Source organism: Tupaia chinensis, unplaced genomic scaffold, assembly GCF_000334495.1.
Source record: "Tupaia chinensis unplaced genomic scaffold, TupChi_1.0 Scaffold000086_1, whole genome shotgun sequence".
Classification (NCBI taxonomy): Eukaryota; Metazoa; Chordata; class Mammalia; order Scandentia; family Tupaiidae; genus Tupaia; species Tupaia belangeri.
In genome coordinates, this window is record NW_006159548.1 from 3,776,767 (window position 1) to 3,791,210 (window position 14,444).

The window sequence follows — 14,444 nt, forward strand, 5'->3', positions numbered from 1 at the left end:
CCCAGATAAACAAAGGCTAAAACAAAACCAACTCTTCAGGAAATATTTAACGGTTTATTAGATCAGGAAAACTAAAGAGAGGCAAATAGAAGTAAGAGAACACAAAACAACTAGAAACAAAGATAAGTCCAGGGAACAAGCAGTTAGCGTAATGGCTATGTCGCTGGACTCCCACGTAGTCGACCGCAGTTCGTGTCCCGGACCCGGTGGCTTAAAACTCACGCCGGGTGCGTGTGCATGCATGCCCAAGATCCCGAGAGGAGAATGGAGGAGAAGGGATTGTGGCGTGACCATGCCCCCGGGGGGATGATTTCTCGCTTTCTGTCTCTATGTCTCTCTCTGTCTGTCTGGCGAGCGCACGTGCCCTGTGGCGAAAATCTCTCAAAAAAAAAAAAAAAAAGGAAAAACAAAGATAAGTCCACACATATCGAAATAACGATGAATGTCGGGACTAAATGCAGATTCAACACACAAGCGGGTTTAAATACACATCCACCAGTTATTTGATACGCAGTTGTCTCCACAGATTTCAATTTATATTTTTATTATAGCCATCACTCATTGTATAAAACTAGATAATAGAGGAAATGTCCAAAATGTTACAAGTAACAGTCTTTCTTTGGAATGAATTTTTAAAGAGGCTAAAGTCAAAAGCTTTGTAAAACGTGTAAATCATCAAATCACTCGCTTTACCATGCCTTTGCTTTCGAAAATCTCTTTCCAATTTTGTTTTATCTTTGCTTTTTTGACAACTTGTTTTTTTATGCACAGGACAGTGCTATGGTCTTGCAAGAACGCACAGTATGTGAATGTGAGTAAAGGTATTATTTGTCTCTTTTCCTAATGAGCTATTGTTAGGGGTGATTTTACCTCTCTCTAACTGGACCAATCATTGATACCCCGAGATTTTTTTCAGATTATAAACTTTTATCTCCCATAGTCCTCTACATGGAAATTATAAATTCTTCTTTCATTGACTATATTAAGATGATCTTAGGGCTGGCAGGTGGCATCGTGATTAAAGAGCTGGACTCCTACATGGCTGACCACAGTTCAAGTCCTGGACCTGGTGTCTTGCTTTCTCACTTTCCCTCTCTCTCTCTCTGTGTGTGTGTGTCTCTCTCTCTCTCTGGTCAAATTACGCATAATCATAAGTAAGATAAAATAAATAATTATTTTTTAAAAGAAGATTATCTTTGTTAATTTATGGGAGTGCTTAAGGCTTGATTTTTAATCAATACATTTTTTAAAAAACTGTACCACACAGTAAAGGATGTCATAGACAATACATATCTGCAGAATAACCATTGGGGCAGGTTTTGAACATTCACAACATAGTGCTAAATGTTGGAAGTGGTGAGTATGTTTATATCTTTCTCTTTTTTTTTGTCGCATACTGTACACATGTTTTAAAGACCATTCTATACCCTACAAAGATGTGTGATGACTATATGTGAATCATAAAGTGCAGTAAATATTTAAAGAAAGGAAAAAAGAGCAGGTTATTTAGGTAGGCATGTTATTGCAGAGCACCAACTTCACATTCTAAATTGAATGCTCAGAGATGGAGGAATTTAAACAGCCCTCCTTGACCAAGACAATAACAAAATATGGCAGAGAGAAATCAAGACATTCTACAAAACTGTGCACGCACACGTGTGTGTTTATGCAATGATTATAATGGAGAAGAGATGATTGGAGGTAACTCAGGTTGACTGTAAAGGATGAAAGCACACTAAGTCTATACCCTCCTGAATGTGAACGCCAGGTTCCTGACAGCCTCAAGATACATGTCCATCTACTAGTAAATAAGAAGGAAAAAATAAAATACCTTACTACTGAAAGGTAAGGCAAATTTAGGTAAATAACCTATTTTAGAAAGGAAAATATCCTACAACTATTCCGTGGGAGAAAAAAGACAATACAGGGTCTTCGTCAGAGTGATGTTTAAAAATACATGCAGTGTTGGGACCGGCAGTTAGCGTAATGGCTATGTTGCTGGACTCCCATGTAGTCGACCGCGGTTCGCGTCCTGGACCCGGTGGCTTAAAACTCACGCCGGGCGCGTGTGCGTGCGTGCCGAAGATCCCAAGAGGAGAATGGAGGAGAAGGGATTGTGGCGTGACCATCCCCCCTGGGGGGTGATTTCTCGCTTTCTGTCTCTATGTCTCTTTCTGTCTGTCTGGTGAGCACACGCGCCCTACAGTGAAAATCTCTCAAAAAAAAAAAAAAAAAGTAAATAATAATCTCATGCTGGGCACATGTGCCTAAGCATCCAAAATCCCAAGAGGAGAAGGGATTGCAGTGTGGTCATCCTCCATGGGGGAGTGATTTCTCACTTTCTGTCTCTGTTTGCATGTGCCCTATAGCAAAAATCTCTCTTAAAAAAGAAAATGTAATCAGTGGATAATTATGTTTTTATTGCTATCAGTTAAGTGATACAATTTGTGAAAAATGAAAATACATGGAGTCAGCAGTAGTGTTACTCAGAGAGTACTGGGTATGAAATAGTCAAACTATTGTTTTGAGATGGTGTTCAGTGGTGACCCAGGGAAAGAACATGATAGTGTGACAAGAGAATGCCCAATTTCTAAACAGAAATTGATACTTCCTGCTAACATTCCTGGTGGTGTCACACTGTACCGAGAATTCCCACTGTGATAGAGTCCTGCTCCCCAAAGAGAATAAGCGCTTGGATTAGAGAACATGGTAAAACCACACAACTATTTTCCACAATACAAGAGGAACTCAAAATGTTCACAGAAAAATGGTAATAAAGCGCAAGTTTATTTTGGTGCAAAGCTAAAAATGGATATCCATACATAGTTTTTTTTTTTCCCATAATATGTGTTTTCCATGAAGTTTTTGAAGACCTCCCCCTTGTAAGTATTGTGTAACATTTTGGAGAATGGATGGAAAGGAAGCAAAACTTTTTTTTTTCTTTTTTCTTTTTTTTTTTGTTTTGGAAAGGTTTTTGCTATAGGGTGTGTGCGCTCGCCAGAAAGACAGAGAGAGACAGAGAGACAGAAAGCGAGAAATCACTCCCCGGGGGGATGGCCATGCCACAGTCCGTTCTCCTCCATTCTCCTCTTGGGACCTTGGGCACGCATGCACACATGCCCAGCATGAGCTTAAGCCACCGGGTCAGGGATTCGAACCCTGGTTAACTACATGGGAGTCCAGCGACATAGTCATTATGGTAACTGTTGGTCCCAAGGAAGCAAAACTTTTTAAGGATGTGGAATAACAAAGACTCAACTCAATAACTAAGATTTGATCTTTTAATTAAGTATAGTATAACCATAAAAAATAATCGTCAGGGATTAATCACATGGGCTCAAAAGCACAAAATAGACATTCATGCAAAGGCATCGTGAGACAAAGCAGCAGAGACCATGCAAAACAGGGGAAGGGGGACTCGATGCTGCTTTCCACAGATACTCCAGTGAAGGGTAGTCTATTTCCTCAATGAGGGAGAAGACTCAAAAGTGCAAGTCCACCCCTTAGCTCACAGTATACTGCAATAACGTATTCTGAAAGAGAGAGAGAGACCACATTCATATCGCTTGTATTACAGTATATTTTGTAATGTTTGTTTTACCTTGTTATTATTATTATTGTTTCTCTTTTACTTGACCAGATTTGCAAATATTACCATAGGCATGTTTATAAAGGAAAAAACACAGCATTTGCAGGGTTCAGGACTGTCCATAATTTCAGATGTCCATTGGAGATCTTGGAACAGATCCCCTGTGGATAAGGAAGGACTATTGTATGTAAGGATCCATTTTATTCTTCAGAGTTTTTCTTTTCTTATTTTCTTTTGGTGTAAATAGGTAGATAAGAACAGGTATATTTGTCATTTAATAGACTCTGTTTCTTCCTCTTTCATTTATGGGTGGAGTTAGAGTACTCTAGAGTCTTTATTATACCACTTGGAGGAGGGAAGGCAGAGAGGGTTAAGAAAGAGCTAAAACCTAGATTAATTTTTCTAAAAATTATGGGGAAAGTACTTTTATCACAAAGTTCATCCAGGTAAAGCTAATTAAAACTCAAGGGAGAGATGAATAAAAGAATTTTTTTTGTAAAGTTTTTGGAATTGACAGAGAGGAAAAATTTAAGGAAAGAGAATCTTAAGAAATACTTTAGGGAAATAACTGAATGGAGTAGATTTCTAGAAGAGCAAAATCATGATCTAAACTATGTGATTCTCCTCTGTGACACTATAGGAAGATTTTGGTAAGTACTAACCTTTCTTTCTCACTGAAATGGAAATGATGCTCACGGATAATGCCCAAATATTTGAGCACCCTCATCCAGGATGTGGCACATGCATTCAAGCCATAGCCACTATGTGGTAAGAGAACTCACATGTGGATCTGGGAAATAAGGAATGGAGATACTGCTGACCTCAGTAAGCACCATGCACAGTGACTCCTTGCTGATCTCGTGCTCCAAGAACTCACAATGCTAAGCTCTGGGAACTCCTTCTGAGAACATTGGTACCAGGCCACATAGAACTGTCCCACTGAAGCTAAAGCCACAGCAGCCATCGGATCTGTTTGGGCTCCTCATGCTCATAGACCAGCAGATAAATAAGGGCGTCACTACACTGGTTGATGTAATCGACCCTAATCCTCATAATGAGTTAGGATCACTGACACTTAAGGGGACTCGTCGTGATGTCTCTGTGCCATGAGGAAATGATGCAAGCTCCATTTCAGCTAGTGTCCGGACAAGGACAAGATAACTGAAGCTATAGTTCCTCAGGGAAGAAAGTCTGGGTTACCCCATTAGGTAAGCAAATTAAATCATCTGGATTTCCAATCAAAGAATACAAATCTCAAGTGGATATAGAGGAGGGAAGTAGTGATATTGGTGATGGTCTAGGGACCAGTTGAAGTAGGGCTGAATATGGTTTCTGTCACTAAAACTCAGTGACAAAGCAAATTCAGTATAAAACCCCAGTGAACCTGATTGATTCCAAGCGCAGAGTATGATGTTCGTTTACTGCCCTCCACACCGTGTACTCAAAATGTACCTCGGCTTTCGATCACAACTGGAGTGAAGAGCTCAGATGACCTCGGGTTCACCCAGCACAGGTAGCTGCCCACTTTAAAGGACACTCAGCCTCAGAGCCTTCCAAAGGTAGTGGAAACCTGCTTGTCTAGTGCACAAGTACTACAGTAGGCTATGGAAGTTAATACCCCTGACACAATCCTAAACCACTGAGCAAGAAGAGCCAAGGTTACATATACCAGTTTCCAGCACTCATGTCAGACCGTTCTAGGGGGCATTTTGTGCTCCCTGAAAGCGCCGATGGCATGGAGTCTATCTGCTACAGCAGCCACTCAGTGAGGCTCAGGTCCTCATGGCTGGCTTCCACTCCTCGCTGTATCACGCCCCCGTCCCTTGTTTCAGTGCCTCGGATCCCCTTGCAAATCAACCACAAGGATTCAGGTCCTTGTCTCACATTCTGATTTTAGGAGATTGAAAATTATGACCATTCTTAAAAAACAAAAACAAACAAACAAAAACAAGCAAAATGTCTTCTACCTACAGGAACATATTTCTTTCTGAGTGTTCTACCGAGACTAAACACATTCCTTTTCCATTTGCAAGTGCCCACTTTTAAGTTCTTCGCCTTGGATTTCTTTGTCGCTGTGCTGCCTTCTTTTCCAAAGGAGCCAGTTACCCTAGGACACTGATTTTGGTCTCAGGATAGTTCGTGTAGTCCAGTGCTCTGCCTTTTGTTTTCCTTAGTTTATGTTACAGAAAACAAAGTTAAGATACACCAGAATTCTGGGATCTGCCTAACACTCGCTCAACAGGTTACAGTGCATATATTTTATTCTCCCATGGCCTGACTCCCTTAGAGTTTCTGTGGTTAGTTGTGTTTGGAGGTATTGGGTTATAAATTTAAACATTAGAAAACACCAGACAGTGAGTCAGAGGCCCTTGATTCCTTTTTATGATTCTTCTCATTATGTTGAGAAACCTTTTACCCTCTCTGGACAGTTTCTCCATCTGCACTGGAGCCACCCTGCTCTTCTGTGTATCCGGGATTAGAGGAAGAGCATTAATAGTGCTGGGAGCCTCTTAGATACTTTGTCAGGAATAGGCCTCATTCCATCACACTTTCTCTTGTTTATAATTGAAAGTGCTTCTCTCAGTTGTGTTTGTGTGTTGTTGGAAATATGCTCTAACTGGAAAAGGAGAGAGAAAGATCTTCATGCTTTTGTTAACAGCCAAATTCTGATACGTGGAGATTAAACTATTTGTAAGTGAGGGAAACAAACTAATTTAAGATACTGAATGGCATGTTAGCTCTTCACTTCTCTTTCTGTTCCTTGTCCTGGCCACACCAATACTGTGTTGCTTTCTTATTTTCCGAGGATGCATTCTTCCACTGAAATACAGTGTGAGTCCACCAGACAATCCCAGAAACTGTGAATTCAATTCACAATTGAAGGAACAGTATTGACAAATACTCTTGGAATAGAAATCTCTCCTGCACAAAAACCATGTGTGAAAATCAGTTGGAAGAGAGGGACATGAATGGAGGCAAAGGATTGCATGTGTTTGCAATGCTCCTTTCTTGCCATTTTACCTCGTTGTGTGCATGTTGTGTGTGAATGTGTGTATAGTTAGTGTTACTAAGAGACAGTCTGCAATAAGAATATAGCACCACTTGTTTTCCTATTAAAGATTGCATTTAGTTCTGCAAATTTTCTTTAAAGTTCTTTAATAAAGCTTTGGTTCATTAATGTATTTTAGTATCAAATATTCTGATCAGATTAGTGATTTCTTTTGGTCTGCAGCACCAGGACTGAGTGGAGATGGGGCTTGGGTTTTTGGGAGTAGCTTTCATTCAGAAGGTGAAGAGGAGGCTCTGGATAGTGTGCCATGGTTTTCCAGCGAGCAAGACCAAACTCCAGGGGCCAGAGATGCAGGGGAAAGGAGAAGGCAGAGAGGCTTGGGAATGAAGGTGGAAAAAGGGAAGTTTTTGATAATTATTGATTTTTCCTGGTGAACTTGAAAAAGAGAGAAAGAGAATAATTAAAAGTTAGAAAAGAAAAAGCCTACATATTACTACGTGTGTGTGTGTGTGTGTGTGTGTGTGTACACATGTATTTTAGCATATTTCTCCCTTCTCAGTTTTAATTACAAATATTTTAAAACATTATTATTTACATCTTTAAGTATTTATTTTCACAATTATTATTCAATGCATTGAGAAATTCACAAAAGAAATGGATGGTTCAGAATAAGAGAAATGAGACAAGTTAGTTTGGAATTAATCTTGAGAAGGATTTGAAAATTAAAATAGAATGCTGTATTTATCACTTCCTGAATAGATAGATACTTGCATTTAAAGTTAAAATGGAAATCTAATCACCAATTCTTATAAATAAGCTGTACTCCTCAATATCTTCTAAAGCCAAGCTGACTCTGACAGCTTTCTTGCCTCTATCTATATAACTGTTGTCTGAAACATCATTACACACCAATCAAAAAATCATCTTCTTCACCACTAACAAAAATCAACTCAAAGTCGATCAAAGATTTAAATGTAAGACCTCGAACTACTAAACTACTGGTGGGTAAGACAGGGGAAACTCTTGGAGTCATTGGAGAAAGCAAAGACTTGTTAGATAAGACCCCCAATGCACAGGCAATAATTCCAAAAATAAACAAATGGGATTACATCAGGTAAAAAAGCTTATGTTCAGCAAAAGAGACAATAGTTAGAGTGAACTGGCAACCCTCAGAATGGGAAAATATATTTGCAAACTATGCTTCAGACAAGGGACCATAACCACCCAATTAAAAGATGGGAATATGAGCTGACCTCTAAGGAAGACATATTAGCAGTTACAAAGCACATGAAAAAATGCTCGACATCCCTCATCATAAGGGAGATGCAAGCCAAAACCACAATGAGATCTTACCTAACTCAGAATGGCTTAGAATGGCTAAGATTAAAATGATAATAATAATAATAAGCGCTGGTAAGTGCTGCTTTTGGGCATGAGGAACACCATGGAAAAGGAGACATGAAATGCATGGCACTCATCCCTCCACTGTTATTTGCTCAGTCAACAGCTTCCTGAGACAAAAGTAATCATCCAGAAGAGGAAGCCCCCATGCAACTTAAAAAAATTCCAATAGGTCTTCATTTGTTTTATGGAATTCATTCCAAACAAGTGCACTCATACATGTCTTCTTACCACCATATGATCTTTTGATAGCCTGAATTATTTTCTTTCTATTGGAACCCCTAGATTTGAGCATAGTTTACAGTATGTAGTAAGTGCTCCATAAATATTTGATCAGGAAAAGGAAAGAACAGCCATCCTCATCCATTCCATCAACAATTTAGTTAAACAATATTGAACGGCATTACACACATAAGGCCTGAAGCCAGTGCCTGACTGATAGCAGCACACAGAAGCAGTCACCCAAGTAAAGGCTGATGACTTCTCTGTGGTCTGCTGAGAGTTAAAAAGTAGGTAAACCTTTCTTCATTTACTATATTTTTTAAATGCCCCTTGACAAAATTATGAAGTGCTAAAAAAAATTATAGGAAAGCATATCTGGTGTTATTCCCAGTCAATCTCAAGTTTTGGCCAGTTTTTTAGGAAAACTACTTCCACAATACCATGAAAAATGGAATTTTTCTTATTCAGTCAGCACAAATTAAGTGATTGTTTTGAACTCATGATTAAGTACTGAATGGAAACCGCAACCCAGCTGCTCAGTTCTGAGCAGAAATAATAAAATCCCGGAATTATGCTAACAATATTTATATTAACCCCATGGCTGCCAAAATATGGACATAGTTTTATAACTAAAAGAATGCCATAAATAAATCAATTGTTGGGCTTATTTTGAAAAATAACTGCACTTATTATTCAAAGAATAAATCAAAGCTCAGGGTTGTGATCACTCTAATTGGAACCAGAGGGACAGCATAATGGAGGAACACATGGGATCCTAGATTACTGGTGAAAATCTAGTTTTAATGTTCATGATGTGCATTCATGCGTTTTGCTTTTTTTAAATGTTTTTGCCACAGGGCTCATGTGCTTGCCAGAGAGAGAGAAAGAGCAACAGTGAGAAAGTGAGAAATCACCCCACAGGGGGATGGCCACACAGCGGTCACTTCTCCTCCATTCTCTTCTCGGGGTGTTGGTCACACACACACATGCCTGGTGATTTTCAAGCCACCAAGTCTGGGACTCGAAACGCAGTTGTCCATGTGGGAGTCCAGTACCTTAACCACTATGCCACCTGCTGGCCCCTTGAGTATATGTTTTCATTATGCTTTACATTGTGCTTTGTTCTTTACATCTTTGGTAAGTGTTCCTCATATATCAATAATCACATAATAAAATAGTGCATAGGCAAACATTTTGGAAACTACTGTTCTAGTATATCAAGCTCCTGGTTTCCTCAGCTGTTAAACAGAGATGATAATAGTAATTATGTCATAAAATTCCTGTTAAAATAGATGAAATAGTATAGTAAAATATGTAGCAGAGTGTCTCGTATATATGTATATCATTAACTACGTATGTATATATGTAGGTGTATATATAATTAATCATTTATGCTAGTTGTTGTAATTTATAGTCATTAAAGTATAATTTAACTTTCTTTAAAATGCAGGGACCATGTTAAACATGATTTTTCCAACAAGTGCTATAAAAGACATCTAATGCTGTCATCTTGATGGCTAGCTACAAAAGCCTTTACCATAAGTCAGTACACAATAGAATTTTAACAGTTTTCATTAAACAATAGGGTAGACATTATGAATATAAAGTAAGTCACATCTTGTTACGAATTGTGATTTGTCCATACTATAGCTAGACTAATTTTACTTTCTATTTATGGATAGATGCAGGAAAGACTTCTGTAGATGATTAAATTTGAAATTGTTATCTTATTTCTGCTTATTTTCCCTGAGATTTAAAAAAAAAAGTGCTCACATTGGGGTCAGCAAGTGGCACAGTGATCAAGCCCTAAATCTCCACATGGCCGACTGTGATTCTAGTCCCAGACTTAGCAGCTTGCAACTCATGCTGGGCATGGGTATATTGCGCCCAAAATCCACAGAGGAGAATGGAGGAGAAAGGATTTCAGTTTTACTATCCTGTGGGGGTGATTTCTCACTTTCCTTCTCACTGTATCTCTGTGTCTCCTCTAAGTTCACACACCCCATCACAAAAACATAAAGAAGAAACTAAGTGATTACAGTCAAATCAACCCTGTTTCATTTATATTTTTTTAAGTTTATTCATCTTTCTTCCACGAGTGAGAGAGACAGGGGAAAGGAGGTACTTCCAAAAGGGTCTCAGTGCTTCAAGCCACCCTCAGTTCAGCTAGCCCTGGATAGTGGGCACACACAGGCAGGGCCACTCAGGAGGTCTCTGAGCTTAAGCGTTAGGAATCCATCTTCCCAGGCGGAGTACCTCTCATTGTGCCACATTTTACCACTACACCACTGCCCAAACGCTCTCTTCTCATTTACTTTTAACAGTCTATGGACTCACTGAAACAATGTAATTTTCTGTATTTTTCAGCTAAAATATATAGACTATCCCACTAAATTCTAGCCCACATTGTTCCAAAGTTGGGCTATCCATCACTTGTGACCACCCCTGTCTCTGCAAAAACAAATGAATAGACTTGTAAGATGTTGTACCATTGAGACTGATATTTGAACCTCAGTTGAGAATCAATCGGGAAATACCAGCAGAGATATGTTTAGATCTTTTCCTTGAAAGTTAAATGAATTCTTTGCATTATTCCATTGTATTGTTATGGAAAGCAGTGAAAATATCAAAAAGTAGCAGTTAAGTTCCTGCTGTGTTCAGCACTTGATATGTAATCTCACTTAATCCTCAAAACAACGACAAAAAATCCATGAAGCAAGGATGATTGTCCAAATGTGACATGTCTAAACGATGCCGATGCGACAAGTTAAACTAGACTACCAGTCTTCTGTACTAACTTTTTTTAGTGTTCATTCAGATATTGTCTATCAGTTGCAATCAATTGCTAGTCATTTCCTCTAGCATTGTCTAGCCTAGAAAGAATTTTTTCCTGTCTGGAGAGAAATTTTTGAAGATTCATCTTAAGACTTCGAGGATTCTGAGATAAAAAGAAGTAATGAATTAGTCATGATTTTATAGGACCTGAAATCTGAAGCTTTCCTGACGGGATCTTACATCATTTATAATCTATCATTTTTCTTTGTATTTCAGGTAGAAGAGGATAAAGGGGATGGGGTTCTAAAATTGTTCTGCAAGTACTCAGGAAAAGTAAAAAAAAAAAAAAAAAAGTAAATTTTTGTTCCTATAAAAGAAAGGAAAGGTAAAGATTACAGATTGCTCTCTGCCAGACCTGCACATTATTAGATTGTGTGCTATTAATAATTAAAGAATTCAATATCAGTAAGATGATTTATTTCCACTTCTATTGAGACTTGCCTGAAAGAAAATATCTTGATGCATTTAACAGATTTTTGTTTTGCTTTGTTTTTGTCCGTTTCAAATATAAAGGATTATTTTTCTTTCCTCTAGCCAAACGGACAACCATGTATTAAGTGAGCCACCTATACAGTGGATTATAATAACTAAAGATTTTTGCTGCAATATTTTTTCTTGCTGTTTAGCTTGATTTCCATGAATGCAGAGCCACGAAGAGTATGGATGTGGGGCCACCTTGTGACAGATGTAGAAAAGTCCTGGTGACTAAACCTGTGATTAGAACAGTGATTTCCATTTCTTTCTTTTTTTAAAAAAAAGAATTATTTCCTTTATCTTATTTATCATTATTGTTATTAATTTTTTTAAATTTGATCAGAGTGAGGAGAGAGAGAAAGCAAGAAAACAAGTCGCTAGGTCTGGAAACTTGAACTGTGGTCAGCCATGTGGGAGTCCAGTGTCTTTAACCACCATGTTACCTGGCAGCCCCTTGATTCCCATTTCTAGATCATGTTACTCTTCAACAAATATTTTTCAGTTCGGTATCTTATGATAATAGCTGGTTTTTCCTAATGCAAAGATGGTTAATGTTATCACAATATAGTCACTATTGACATACTGTTCTTCTGGGCCACTGACTGCAAGAAACCATCTCTATCCACTGTATGCATACATTATATCATTTAATCTCTGCGACAATCCTATTCAGTAAGTGCCATCACATCTCCATTGTACAGATGAGACAGCGAAGGCTTACAGAGAATAAATTGTCCCAGTCATGTAGCAAACGAGTGAGATCTGAAAAAAAAACTCAAAGTATTCCATTGAAAATGAGGAAAACATTGTTCTGTGTGAAAGTACAAAATCCACATGAAAATATTAACAAGTAAATCAACAGATTTACCTATTTAAAATTTTAGCTTCAGATTACATCTCATTAGTAGATTCCAGATTGAAGACTGCTTTCATAAAAACACAAAATAGCCCAAAGAAAAAAAGAAATGAATCTGGAAGGAAATTGTAAGAACTGATAACATTATGAATAAGCTCCATAGTGTAGAAATAAAAAGTCATAAATTAATTCTATTCTCCCATACGCCAATACCCCTGTGATCTTACTCTTGACATTTAGCCATGGCCTGTTAAAAGAGAGTTTTAGTATCTGTGTGTGAAAATAAAGGAGCAGATACTAATCAATTAAAATTGATACTGGAACCCTCAGTATCCTCCTTGAACCATGCCCTGTGTTATTCCTTCATGGATCTCAGACAATATCTTCAAAAGTGAAACCAGCACGTTGCACCTGTATTATATTCTGTATTTCCTGTTTCCGGCGATGGCCCACCATGTGGTGAACATGGAGTTTCACTGCCCAGATCTCCGCTGAGCCTTCAGCTCAGGCACCAACTGCTGTTTCAGCTGGAGACATATGTCTCTCCTGGGGTCATGCCCTTCCTGAGGTAGTCAGCATCCAGTTACCCAGTGAAGATGTAAAGGTCATTTCAGCCTGAGGAGGGACAACAGTGTTTTCTCTGGAGCTTGCCATGCTGGGTTATCAATGTTGGATTCACATCTCGATTCAGCTGTTTTTCTCTGCCCAGTCTTGTGTCTTTCTCCTTTTTTTGAAAGGTACCAATCTTAATTATTATTTTTTTAATCTTTTGCCATAGGGCATGTAAACTCACTAGAGAAAGATGGAGAAAGGGAAAGTGAAAAACATCCCTTGGGGGAATGGCCACACCACAATCCCTTCTCCATTCTCCTCTCTGGATTATCAAATATCTTTAACCCAATATTAATTTTAGAATCTGCTTCTTGAGAACCCAATCTGTTACACTATTTTATTTAATGATTTAAATTATTTCCACATGCTAATGGTCCTTGACTTCCTGGGATGATGATTTTTTGACTTTACAATGGTGCAAAAGCAATATGCATTCAGAAGAAACCAGATTTGAGTACCTCTACAACATTCAATTTTTTCCTTTTCAATACAATATTTAATACATTACATAAGATTTTCAATATTTTACTATAGAATAGGCTTTTTGTTAGATTATTTTTCCCAGCTGTAGGCTAGTGTAAATGTTCTGAGCATATTTAAGGTGGGCTGGACTAAGCTATGATATTCAGTAGATTAGGTGCAGTAAATGCATCTACTTACAGTGTTTTTAGTTTACAATGGGCTTATTGGAATGTAACCTCACTGTAAGTCAAGGAATATCTGTGTTTTGAAGTTTTATTCTCCTTTCTTGACAATATCCTAGCCAGAGTTGTGTTAAGAAATTGTGAGGATAAAAGATGACAGAAAATACATAACGCAGGGTATTTGCAATGATCACACTTGGCCTTATGGGATCTGTTCATGTTTTCAGTACTACTTTAAGGTTTAGGTTTTTCTTTTTTTCTAGCCCTCAAGAGAAATAAAAAGCAATTGGAAGGCTCTCTCCTAAGAAATTCTAAGAAGACAGCAAAAGGTAATACTTTTCAAAGAGAGAGCAAAAGCATAGTGGCAGGCATCTAATAAAGCTTTTGACTTGAAACTTTCCTAGATCACTGAGCATCACATTTAGAGTTTTAGAGTTACTTGAAATCGATGTCACAACAAAGCTCCAGGCTTTGGCATGCCTAGCTATAAAATGGGGGAGACTAGGCTATTAAAGTGGTTTTCAACCTATTCCAGTAGTTGAAAGATGGCTGACTCACAGTCAGAGTTTTCTCAGGACTACTTTGTACCGACAATTTGTAAGACATCCCGATAATGAGATCCCATGATAAATATATTGGCCAATTGTTCTTTTGTAGATGTTCTTAGGCTATTTAATTGCTTTGAGTTACTCAATGTTTTGGTCTCTTGCCTCTGCTATACAGATTCAGCATCATTTTTTGTCTAGGGAATATGCCTTAACCCTACTGAAGTTCCCCCCCGCTTTCTTTCTTTTTTTTTTT

The 14,444-nt window shown here is 38.2% G+C and overlaps 1 pseudogene; it reads left to right on the plus strand.

Annotated features, from left to right (window-relative positions):
* LOC102503031 (mortality factor 4-like protein 1 pseudogene) overlaps positions 1-4,699 on the plus strand; it is a 33,316-nt pseudogene extending 28,617 nt beyond the window's left edge.
* The last annotated feature ends 9,745 nt before the right edge of the window (positions 4,700-14,444 follow it).